The sequence below is a fragment of the Benincasa hispida genome, chromosome 8, assembly GCF_027475165.1.
Source record: "Benincasa hispida cultivar pf3 chromosome 8, pf3_genome.v1.1, whole genome shotgun sequence".
NCBI lineage: Eukaryota > Viridiplantae > Streptophyta > Magnoliopsida > Cucurbitales > Cucurbitaceae > Benincasa > Benincasa hispida.
The window spans coordinates 40,062,254-40,076,142 of record NC_143485.1 but is presented as its reverse complement, the minus strand read 5'-3'; the positions used below and the strand labels follow the sequence as shown (position 1 = coordinate 40,076,142).

Sequence of the window (13,889 nt, the reverse complement as noted above, 5' to 3'; positions counted from 1 at the left end):
TTTTTCTTTCTTCTATTATTTATTTGTTTAAAAAAACTCTTTTTTTTTTATTTTCATGTGAACGGTTGGGTTTCCTTTTCATGATATATTTTTAAGTTTATTACATGTTGTTGGAGATGATAATGAGAGAGAGAATGTGTGTGTGTGATAGCTTTTGTTCGTTTGTTTTAGGAATCATTTATGTAAATTTAGGTATAAAGTTAACTCATTCAATAATTTGTAATTTTTGTTAATGGGTATATTTTATCTCAACTTACATGTTTAAAAAAAATTAAAAAAACATGCAACATATAATTACACTTTAACTTTGAAATTCATATAGTTAAGACGTTAATGAGAAAAGTGCACTTTATTAGTTTGAGTAGTAGTTTCCAATTTTTTAAACAATTCTTAACTATATTGTTATATGGCTAAGATCCCTCTCATTTGAATGTGAAACTTGATTCAGTCATATGCAATTTTTAAATTCGTGTATTACATTTAGTCATTATACTTTAAAATTCATGATAAAATTAGTTCATGTACTTTCAAATTCGTAACGATTTAATTTGTGTATCATAGAAAATTTCATGGAGATTCAATATCAATTTTATTATATAACAACTTAGTTTTTATAGTTTATTAGGGTATCTAATTAGTTTGTCATTCTACGCAAAAAATCTCACTAAAACTTAAACGATAAATTCTATAACAATGACTAAATTGTAATAGAGTGTAGAAATTAATTTTTTTAATACAACAATGACATGAATTACGATGAAACTTTAAAATTATAGAGATAAAGATTATATCAATTATGATTGAGTATTAATAGAAATTAAATTGTAACATGCCATATTTGAGAACCAAATTGTTTGATAACATAACTAGATCACGACTATATCATAAAATAAAAAAGAAATATGGAGGGAGTCTAAAATGTTGCCAAACAAGTGTCGTAGATTAAATTAATACTTTGAAAATGTTTAGAGACGATGGCTTTTGTTTCTAAAAATTGAAAAGGAATGGGAAGAGATAATGATGAGTGAATATTAATGGATGACGGACAGTGAAAGTTGAGCTAACACTCTAATTTGACCGACGCCTTACCAACGGTGCAATGACAACTCGTAATTAATTGAATCTTTAAAGCATATACACATATTATCAATTACATCCGTAGTAGGTTTTAATTATCGAATTAATTATTACAAGTAGGGCTGTGGAATTTCAACACGATTTTCTGTAAATTCTCCCGAAATTTAAACCTCTAACATTAATTTTTCTAAAAAATTCTATCAATAGTTATGGGAGTCAATTATTGCGAGTCATGTTTATATTGCAAATCTTATAAATATGGGCTATGTTTATTAACATTTTGCTTAATTGCTAATTATAAATATTATAATTCACTACTTATAAATACGTCGGCCATATTTACCAACGAGAGATTCTATCATTAAAAAAAGGTTCTCACATTTGAAATTTATATTATTTGAAAGGCTTTTCTTCCATTGATCTAGTGCTTATCAAATACTTCATCAATGAAATATCGTGTTTTTCTCTTCGATTCGAAGTGTGTCAAGTTTTTTTTTTTCACGTAGAAAATGTTTACATTGAAGTCATCTTTGATCAAATTTTTGGATAGTATTTTATTCAGGACAATGGGCTTACGTTATATATAATAACAACTTTGATCATACAAGAAAACGAGGGGAATTTGAAATGAATATGCATATATAATGTTGGCCATACAAAACATAGATATAAGCATATCATTAAATGCAAAAATGTGAGAGGGATGTGGAAGAGCCAACAAAGCATAGACAAAGAAGAGATTGCACACTGTAGGCCAAAGAATGGGTCACACTGCTTCTTTCTTTGTTCACCAAACCAAGCTCATGTACTTCTTTCTTCATGCTTTATATGTACGAAATTCCCACTTTTTAAAACCCAACGTCCCATGCTTCTTGCAACTCGTTTTTCCTTAACAAAGGACATTTTCATTTAATTAAAATTAAATAACACCACAATACTTTTAAATATTCAATTCAACTATATTCCTACACCCTTAAAGGAAGAAAAGGTCGAGATGGTGTTGAAAAAATAAGAGATCTATAAAATGTTAGTTTAACCCGTTAATTTCTAAATTTGTATCTATATATATAGTTCGTAAATTTTAGAAAATGTCTAATAGATGAATGAATTCTCGATGTTTGCGTCTAACTAGATTTATAAAATATCAAATTTGTACAGCATATGTTTCTTACATTCTAAGAAATATTGAAAATTATATGTATTATACATTAAATTTTAATGTGTCTATCATCACTACGAAATTGAAATTCTAAGGCTTGCACTATTTTTTGGTATAATAAAATGGTTTGTTTAAAACATTTTCTTTTACACTATTGTATATAAACTTGAAAGTTGATCTATTAGACATTATTGAAGTACTTATTATAATAATAATACAAACAATTATGAGTTGCACTTGAGTATTATTGTCATATAAATAGATGAATCGATGTATAAACTCTCGTATACAAGGTATGCATTTGTCACTATAATTTTGATTTATCATCGTGATATTATAATTTTTAAAACAACGCCATATAAATATTATTATTAGCTCAATACGTGGGTTACGAGATTCGGATTTTTTTTTAATAGAATAACCGTGGGGTAAAAAATAATATCAATTATTGTTGAGCTACTTTTCTAGAGTCATGCTCGTTAGAAAGATATTAAAAAAGTTTGTCAATTGAAATTATTATCTGGCTTATTAGTTGAATGTTTAACTATCACTTGAAAAAGCCAAATACAAAATGGAGTCTATCAAATCGAGCTCATCGGTAAGAAGATTCGCTACTTCGGTATCAGAATAAAGAATATAAAAATCTTATTTTGGTTCATAAAGTTTGAATACTATTCTATTTTGATCCTTTTAATTTTTTAAAATGTTTGTTTTAATTCCTAAATTTTGAATGTTGTTTTATTTTGATCCCTATACTTTTAAAAATGTTCATTTTGATATTTGAAATTTTTAAAAAGTGTTTATCTTGGTCCCAGATATTAGGATTTTATTAACTATTGAATAAAATGACAAGACGACTTGTATTTTTTGATGACTAGACTATCAAATAAGTTAGTTACGAAAAAAAAAATATAGAGTTTCAATGTTTAAAGTGGCAAAATAGGAGAATTTAAATTACATTTTTAGTTCAAAATTTTAGTCGTTCAATATTTTGGCGTAGTATTTACTTCACTTTCATCTTGGTCAATACATCTAGAGTCTAGTTATCAAAAAATACAAGCTCCTTCATATTTTGGTTGAAGAGTTAGCGTAATTTTAATAGTATAGACTACAATAAACACTTCTTAAAAAATTTTAAACTAAAACAAACATTTTTTAAATTTTATAGATCAAGATAGAATAAAATTCGAAATTTAAGAACTAAAATAGAATTTTAAAAAAAATAAAAAATAGAAAAAATCAACATGAACACGATCTAACCGACTGCTAGGTTTGTATAGTGAGTTAGACATTTAATTTTCTACCTGCATCATATTACAAGAAATGATTTTTAAAAAAAAATGAAAAAAGATTTGATACTTTTATGTAAGTGCAAATTTTGAATTGTACCCTTACATTCCATTTATTGAAGTAAGTTATTTGTGTGTGTATATATATATCTTTTGAAAAGTTAAGTCACGTATATATTAAACCATAAATATAATACAACCTCAATATCAGTATATCACATGAAATTGTAATTTATTATTTTTCTTTCTATATGGTAGATCAATTAATGTTTATATAGCGATATTTGTCTTAATTTTATAAAAATATTAATAAAAATATTGATAAAATATCGATTTGAATTGATATTTTTGAAAAAAAACGTAAAATCAATTTAAAATAATAAATAAATATTTTAAGATTTCTAAAAATATCATTTATATTTATTTATTTATTATATTTTTCTACTATATAACAAAAATATCGATTTACGTACCATTCACGAAAATGTGAAAAAAATCGACATTTCGATAAAAAGAAAATTTAATACTACCAGATCAACAAATATCTTTCCAATGCTTTTGATATTTGTACCTTTTCACGCTATTAAATGCACGGCATCTTTCCAACGGACAAAAGCTCGTGACAATTCGCCAAACTTCATGTAACGGGAGGAATCTAAATCATCGAGAACCGAGATTTAAAATATAATATTATATTATCAAAATATCGTTAAACGATATGAGATGACGAGATAATGCTGAGATTATCAGAATGGCCACGTGTATCTGGAAAGTCCAAAAGATGAATGAATGGCTGTTGCTGACTTAATTTATTTTTTTCGATTAAACCGAAAGAGACATTTGAATTGACAACACCTGCCCCTGTTCTTTCCCCTGGCCCCACATTTCTTTTGGCGCACATTAGTCTTTTCCCTTTTCTTTCTCTTATCCTGCGCCGACCACGACTTAACGTGAGCATCCAGCCAAATTTCGCCCAGGGGTACTGGTCCCCTGCGGCTCGTTCGCACCGATTTACGGTGCTCTCGTGAAATGAATTACCGTCTTGTCTTATTCGAGAGTTTGATGAGCTTTAAGAGATGACGTGGCTGAATCATTGAATTCGGTGGGGGTGTGTAATAGGCGTGGATTAATGTAGTAACGGGTGTAGAGGAACCGAGCCCACCAAATCTAGGGCTAGATCTCAAGGTGTACGAAGATGATAACATTACCGGTCCGTTATCTGACATTCTTCACCTCTTCTCTAAATTGGTGCCACGTGGATATTTCTAGTCAAACTGATGGAATGAAGAGAGTGCGATTCGTAATTATGGCCCACACTTTCCGTAAAATGAGCTGGATGCACGTCTCGTGTCGGCCTTCCCTTGTTATTTATTTATTTTTAGTTTCCACCATAATAATAAATCATTAAAATTCACTTCAAATACTATTCAGGTATAAATTATTAAATTATAATATTGATGTTATATGCTTGCTCTTGACCTAAGTATTTGATTGAATCTCACTTTAAATTCAAGGAAACATACTTTTTCGTATGTACTTTTTTATAGGTATACTATTCATTTTTATATTTCTCTCTCCGAGGTTCAGTTTGATTTTTATTTTGGTTGAGTTTTAAAATGTTAAATTTTTTCCCCAAGAGTTTTGAATTTTCTTTCTATTCAGTTTGTATAGTTTAAAAATCACATTTTTAAGTATGATTATTTTAAGGAATATAAACTTTCGATTGTTGACATTGATATCTAATCATCATCTTTAAATAATTAAAAAATAATAATAATTAGCTTTTACTAATTTTCTAGCCTTATTAAAATAATTATTAATTTTAAATCTACAGTCATTTTAAATTATTAATGGAAAGTCAAGGCTGTAATATGAGCGATAGTACAAAAATCGGATAGATGTGAAAAATATTGAAATATAACCTAATAAATAATAAACTCAACCTTAGAGGAATAAAAAAAAAAAAATCAACATTAAGGATAAAAATATAACATTTTGAAATATATAGACTAATTACAGATTAAACAAAAAACTTAAATGATCGAGTATGCATTTCTCATTAAATTCACTTTTAATAATTGTCATGGACTATTTCACGCTCGATCAAGCCTAATAAATCCTAGGAATCCAAATCCTGTAGTTGGCCCAATCCATAATGAATACCGTAAACCCAGATATGGCTTTGAAACTTGAAGGGAGGGAAACTTAGGTCAACATACGTTATAAATAGTGATAAAAACTCAACGGATGTAGGTTGACTCACACACTCAAATCTCTCTACTTGCTTACATATTTTTCCCCATTGACTTGAGGACAGGAGCATACGTTACGAGTATCATAGTCGTGTGCAAATATTTTTTTATTGTAGATTGTGTTCTTACTTGAATTATATATTTACGGTTATTATCAAGAAATAGACCAATTTATGTGTAAATCTTACCAAATTCCACGTCAGTTATAATTTTGGGAAAAAAAAGATCAAAACATTACTTATTTGTTAAGCATCTTAAATAGATTAATGTGTTTAGTCAAGCATCTTAAATAATTCAGTGGTAATGTTTTCGTCATATTTAGAGAAGCTATAAAAAAAAACATTTAACCAATTAAAAAGGTCTTTAAATTGTTTTTAAATAATAAACAAGTAATTATAGAGTCAATATGTTATTTAAAAAAGAATTACAAACACGGTGCAGCACAAAATTATGCAATTATTGGATAATTAAATATGGATGCTCCTAATCAATCCTTATTTTGGACCCAAGATGGGCCTTGAACAAAAAACACGGGCCCTTGAAGCCCGTGTTGATATGCAAACGGCCATTTTTGCGTGAGACGGGCTTCGGCATGGGCTGATATGTCCATGAAAATTATCGCGACCTAGCGTTTGGGCCAGCAAAAATCTATACGGGAACAAATCGTGAGTGTGATTTTGAAATATGACCCATTTTCAAATTTAGGAGTAAAACGCAATCCATCAATGACAATATAAAAGGTAGGTCCAGTTGATTGCGTTTATTATTGTTTATTTGTATTTCATAATGGCAATAAACAGCGTGACTCACCTTCAAATTTCTAATCAAAAGGTGCAATCTGATTGAGGAACAAAAGGTTGTGGTTGATAATATGAGACCCACTACTTTTACCGTTACCATTACAAATATTGTTACTATAACCATATGAAAACCATAAAAGTGTGCTACGTGGATAAAATGTTGTTTAGATTTTTGCCAAGTTGTTTTCATAATATTATATTCCCATAAAAGACTTCAAATTCCAGTATAGAGAGTATTTTGTGTGGTTCAGTTGACGACTTTTTAGCACATAATCTCTCCATTTACACAATTTGATTGATGGAGCAATAGATCGGTCGTCAAAGTCTGCAAGGATTGTTGGGAAGGCTCGAGTTGGGATAGTCCGAAACTCCCATGTGCAAATTATGGTAGATATCATGAGGAACAACGTTTTAGGAGAGAAGAGCGGTCTAGCCATTTCTGTAGAGAATGTCCTCAACGAGTACAAGAACCAGGTCTATCAACAGGCTCAACACCTAGTAAGGACAGGTGGAAGGAATATTAGTAATAATAATAATAACAATATCAAACAAAGGAGAAGGAATGAAAATACCACAGACGACTTAAAAGATTGAAGTCAAACTCCAGGTACAAGCAAGGTGTCATACCAATGCAAAATATCGCTTTGGTATATCATATAAATAGGTTTGGAAATGTAATAATAAGGATGGTGGCACTAGGTCGTGATGGTTATCTGTAAGTTTTTAGAATGGATTCTAAGTATGTAAGGTAGGATTTCTCAGGTAAATTTGCAATAAAAAACTAAGGTATGGTGATGCAATAAGTTTGGTAAATAAAAATGTATGGAGTAGGTTAATGGTTGTTATAATGTAAGTACATGTTGAATATGGCTTGAATAGAAATGGATTGATACTCTTGAGACAATTTCAACAGAATTTCGAGGACGAAATTCCTAAAAGGGGAGTAATTTGTAAGCTTTTTTCCTAATTAGTTACACTTAAGTAAGTAGGAATAGAGGTGAAAAAATTGGAGGGTAGAAGTTGAATAATTAGGAGAGAAGATTAACTACGTATCATTAGTTGAGTATTAAATTGACTTTTAATTTTACTAAGTTTTGAGAGGGATGAGGAAATCGGGAGGAGTCGAACTCCATGTCTAACAGGGGTAACAGGCAGAGGTGAAGGAAGGAAAGAGGCGTTCTGAAGGAGCTGGACGGATAGGTTGTTGAGCATAGGATACTCAACGCATGCTTCATACATTGGCAGCTATTGATAGAAGTTCAAAGCTGGTTATCCAATCTCATTTCGTAAAAGAGATGAGTTGAACATTTTCAGGAAGCTTTAAACTAGTTGGAGTAGTGGTAATGCAACTAGTTAGACATCTCATGGAATAGCTGGAAAATGGAGTATGCATGTTGATGCCACGTATTGCGGAAGGAAAGTAGGAGCTGACAACTGAAATTGAGAAGAAAAGGAAATATGATAGCTGGATTAACGCAAGGTGGAGCTGGCAGATGGGGAGCTAAGATCCTAATGACAAGGAGATCAAATATGATCCTTATTTTTCTATAAATATTGAGTAAGGGGCTAGAGAGAGGAGTTATGAAGGGAAAGTCTGAAGCAAATAAGGAAGGAGTTTGCCGAAGTAAAAGCCAAGGAGAATAAGAAGAAAGGATAAAAGTTTTAGCCTATCCTGTACGTTTTGGGCCAAGTGGCTTGACACAATTTGTGTTGGTTGGTATTGGCTGAGGATAGCGTTGAGCGCATAGTCTCGCTCATTCTCCCCTTCATCGCCTACATACACGTTGCACATTGAACACAACGTATAGGCCGGATGCATAGTTGGCCCTGCACGCATCCCATGCCTTATGACACACGCCCCACAATCACCTCTCGTGCATTGAAAGCTACTTTCTGGTAGCTTAAGTGGTGAGTGGCCCTTCCTTAAAAGTAAAAGGATGGTTTTAATGTGACAAGTCGTTGTTTTCAAAATAAAGCTTTATCGATTTATTAATTTTTTTTGTAAATATGATGCTTGGAACTTGACACATTTAATAAGTATTGAAAACATGATGTTTTGAAATAATATTAAAATATGTTTTACTAAAGCTAAAATGCATAGTTTGTAAATCAATATTTTAGATTGACTCATATAAAAAATATTGAGTAAATGCATTATTGGTACTGTGTCACATCCCCTCCCAGATTATCTTTTTAACCTAGAAGAAGATGTGAAGGCAGTAAACATCCATCCTTTTGTGACATTTACTATCCACCTGTACCTATTTAACCTGATAAGACATTTAGTATATCTTATTGACAATATGTTTCATTCATCTAAACACAATAATAACTCTTTTCTTATAAACACACCACTTAATCATACAACATTTCACACCCATCTAATCAAATTATAACATTCCATTTCACAGTTCTACATTACATAATCTACATGCCAACTAATTGGGCTCATATAATACAAATAAGTTTCTATCGATATTGTGGCAGATTTTCTCTTTTGGAAAACATCAGTGAAAACCATTAACATTTTCAAATCATCAATAGTACTTCAGTCAAGAATCATCGAACAACGCCATAACACATAGAACTTATTCATGAAAACCTTTATCAACAAGTAGCACAATAAACAACATAACACATAGAACTTATTCATGAAAACTTTCATCAACACATAGCACAAGAAACAACATTTCATTCATCATTAAACCCTTGAAACACATAATCTATACACCTCAACATCATCTTCAGTTAACCAACACATCTAATCTATGCCCTTATGTTTTATCCTTTATTAAGTCATACGTGCACGTAGAGTTCCTTACAATTTCCAAGTTAAGCCATATTTTAGCCCTAGAACCCAATATATCAAACTTACTCTGAGTTAAGCCATATTTCAGCACTGGAGCAAGGTTGAGATTTATGGGTTAAGCCGTATTTCAGTCCCAGAGTCCAATATATGTCCAACTCCGAGTTAACCCATATTTCAGCCCTGGAGCCCTGTCTCTCCTTCTCCCTTTTCGAGTTAAGCCATATTTTGGGCCCGAAGATTTCATGGCAATCTTAAGAGATGTTACAGAAACATATTTAAGCAATATAAGCAAACATCCTCAATTGCAATATTTCGTGGTTTGAAACCACACTCTCAACAACCACCAGGAATATCCTCCATTAGCATTTTCATCTCTCACTCCATAACTTAACTAATTTATCGTGAATACAATAGCTTTAGAAAACTACATATTCGTGCTTGCATATAGTCATGAATCTAACATATTTTCAAGTCATAGATTATTCATGGAAATAAAAAAGCATTGATCTGAATGAATCAAATTTCTCGCAGAAGCATGTGAACACCGTGACATTGATAATCAATTTTGAAATACAACAAAATGCAGATAAAAATATACAAAACAACATAGGATAAACATTCAAATTTAAGACATGCTTCTACAGAGGAGAGAGAGAGAAGAGAAAATACTAACAATTGAAGATCTCTTGTTCATGTAATTCCTCTCAGCAACGATCTCCCCGACAGTCACGAACACCTCGTACTACAAAGAATCCTCCAAGAACACAAGCATAACTAGCAAGGACATTACCAACCAGTTGCCTTAGTATTCTCTGGCAGGGATTGGGATTTCTTTTGTGTTTTGAGGAGAGGAAAAGGTCTTACAGATAATGAAATGAGAGAATAATCTTTGAAAGTGAGATATTCGATTATTTTTCTCAACATTGTTCCACTCACTATATTTTCACAAAAAAACACAGATTAAGGAAGATGAGGGAGGGAAATTACAATAACTTCCCACCCACGTGAACCAGATGATACTTCTTAGATAATACATCCTTTCAATATGTTTTCCTCGTTTGTGGCTGCGAGGTTCTTTAGAGTTGGCTACTGCCCCACTGTTGTTATAGTATAAGGTGATGGAAAAGTCCATGTTTGGAACCACTTCCAAATCATTTAGGAATTTCCTGAGCCAAATTGCTTCCTTTGTTGCTTCACAAGCAACTATATATTCTGCCTCCATAGTGGAGTCTGCAATGCATCCTTGCTTGATTCTACACCATACTATTACTCCATCGTTCAAGATAAACACTGATCCTAACATGGAGTTCTTAGAATCCTTGTTAGTTTGAAAATTAGAGTTGATGTATCTCATAAGGATGAAATCCTTAGACCCATACACAAACTTGTAGTCCCTTGTTCTTCTAAGATACTTGGGGATATTCTTAACCGTAGTTCAGTGGCCTAACCCTAGATTGTACTATACCTACCGACTATTCCCATTGCATAACAAATACCTAGCCCAGCGTAGAGTATATCATACATTAAGTTGCCCATAGTTGAGGCATAGGGAATACATCTTATATCTTTAATTTCTTGAGGTGTCTTAGAATATTGTTCCTTAGATAAGTGAACCTTGTGCCTGAAAAGCAATAAATCCTTCTCAGAGTTCTGCATTGAATATCGAGTAAACATTTTGTTGATATAAGTTGTTTGAGACAAAGTCAATATTCTGTTCTTGTAATCCTTAATAACTTGGATCCCAAGTACATACTGCGCCTCTCCTAAATCTTTCATTTGGAATTGGGCTACCAACCATTCTTTAATATCAATAAGGTGCCCTACATCATTCTTAATGAGTACAATATCGTCCACATAAAGTACTAAGAAAGCTACTTTACCGTTGATGATTTTCTTGTAGACACAAGGTTCATCAACTTTTGATCAAAACCAAAAGATTTGATCGCAGTATAAAATCTAATATTCTAAGATCTAGACACCTACTTCAACCCATAAATGGATCGATTCAGTTTGTAAACTTTTTGCTCCTAACCTTGGACTACATACCACTCGGGGTGAGACATAAAGATGTTCTCTTCAAGATTGTCATTCAGAAAAGTAGTCTTGACATCCATTTGTCCTATCTCATAGTCATAATATGTGGCTATAGATAAAAGAATACTTATAAACTTAAGCATAGCAACAGGAGAAAAAGTTTCCTCACAGTCAACCCCTTCCCTCTAAGTATAACCATTTTCTACAAGTCTAGCTTTGAAGATCTATACCTTCTCAACTACATCTCTCTTTATTTTATAGATCTATTTATAACCTATAGGGTTGATCTCTTTAGGTAGATCTACAAGTTCCCATACTGAATTGAAATACATAAACCCCATTTCAAGGTTCATGGCTTTGACCCATTGGTTATTGTCTACGTCATTTATTGCCTATTTACAGGACAATGGATCCTCAATGTCATCATTTGATATGACAACCTGAGTTTCAGTTAAGCCCAAGTAACGATCAGGTTGTGATATAATCCTCTTACTGCGTTGAGGCACTCCCAATGATTGAGAAGGACAAAACTTACTTAAAGAGTTGGATTCTTCATTAACTCTTGATGAAGAACCAACTGCATCAACAACCCTTACCGATTTGTCGATAGATTTATTTAATACTAATTTGCTCCGTAGTTTATGATCTCTTATGTAGTATTCCCCCAATAATGTAAAATTTGTTGATACAAACACCTTGTTCTCTTGAGGATCGTATAATAAACCACCTCTTGTTTCCTTAGGTAATCAACAAATTGACATAACCTTGAACGAGGTTCCAACTTCTTAGAATTTGTCACTAGCACGTGTGTAGGACAACTCCTTTCTGATACCGTTTTGCTGAGGTGTACTAGGTATTGAAATTTGTGATTGAATTCTATGTTCTATCATATAGTCCTGGAATTCTAAATCCATGTACTCTCCACTTTGATCAGATCAAAGTGTTTTAATGATTTTACCTAACAAGTTTTCAACTTCAGTTTTATACTCCTTGAACTTTTCTAAGACGTCAATCTTGTGTCCCATTATCATCAATGAAAGAGGTGAAGTATTCATAACTTCATCGAGCTTTTACATTCATTGGACCATAAATATCCGAATGTATGAGCTCTAAGGGCCTTTTACTTTATAACCTTTTCCACTAAAAGGTCTTTTAGTCATTTTTCTTCAAGACGTGATTCACATGAAGGTAATGAATCATCTTTTAACTCGCTTAGAAGTATATTCTTTACCAATCTCTCGATCCTATTGGGATTTATGTGACCTAATTTCAAATAAAAAAATAGATATTGTTGTTACTTGGAGAAATTTTTTGCCTTTCAATTTTAGTATTCGTGGTTTTAAACATCTCATGATTTAAAAGTGTTTTTTATTCAGTTGGTCCCAATACGTTTAAGTTATCTTCTAGTTTAGCTAAACAAATTGTGACTCCATTTTTCATAATGAACACTTCATTGATTGAAAAAGAAAACATAATATGATTGTTCAATTAAACAAGAAATGGATACAAGGTTCATCTTAATTTTAGAAACTATATACAAGTTTTCCAAAAACAAGTATCTATTTCCAAACAATAACTTTGCAACTCCCACTACACGAGCTGAAATGACGTCTCTTGTTCCAACCTTGAGCGTCATTTCACCCTTCTCGAGCTGCTGGAAAGAACCAATTCCCTGTAAAGAAGAACAAACATGATTAGTAGCTTCTGAATCAAATATCCAGACAATATGATCATATTCCACTAAACAAGTTCTAGGACCAATAAATCATATTTACCTTACTTCTTTTTCTTCTTCGTGACGAGGTACTTGGGCAATTGCGTTTCTAGAGACTATCCACATTGAAATGGAAGCATTTGCCATTGTCAGACACCTTGCCCTTGCCCTTGCCTTTCTAGCAGCGGAAGCCTTCCTCTTCCCTCATTTCTTTTTCTAGGTCTTTTTAGTGTTGAGTTTTATGCCCTAAAACTCGTAAATAGTAAATGTTATTAATTGATCATCCTCAATGAAGAGCTATAGATGTTAATTCAATAAATGTTATTGTTTGTATTGTTTGTCTATTTTTTCTTAATAACCCTAAATTCAATAAACTAACATCCAAGGCTATCTTATAAATCTTGAACTGTATGTGGATACATACAGGGATTAATGTTCAAGATACAGTCTAAAGGGTCTATTGTATAGGGACAAGACTGGTACCTTAGTAACACTATGAATATAGTCCACTTTGTATTTAATACAAACATAATGATCCAAATGTAGTTGACATGCAAGTGGAGGTATCCTATGGAATGAGTTTACAAAAGACCGGACTGCGAAATAGTAATTACTAGATGTAATAGCGTCAACTAGTTAGGTTCTAGGTGACCTAGTTTTAATTATGAGTATATTATGAACTCTTGTTCACAAGGGATTATCCTTTGATTTGTATGGGTGAGGGTGATCAGTTCATCGACCTAATATGCCTACTA

General features: G+C 32.0%; 1 pseudogene; it reads right to left on the bottom strand.

The window, feature by feature from the left end:
- LOC150034584 (uncharacterized) overlaps nucleotides 1-13,281 on the bottom strand; it is a 47,990-nt pseudogene extending 34,709 nt beyond the window's left edge.
- Nucleotides 13,282-13,889: the final 608 nt, after the last annotated feature.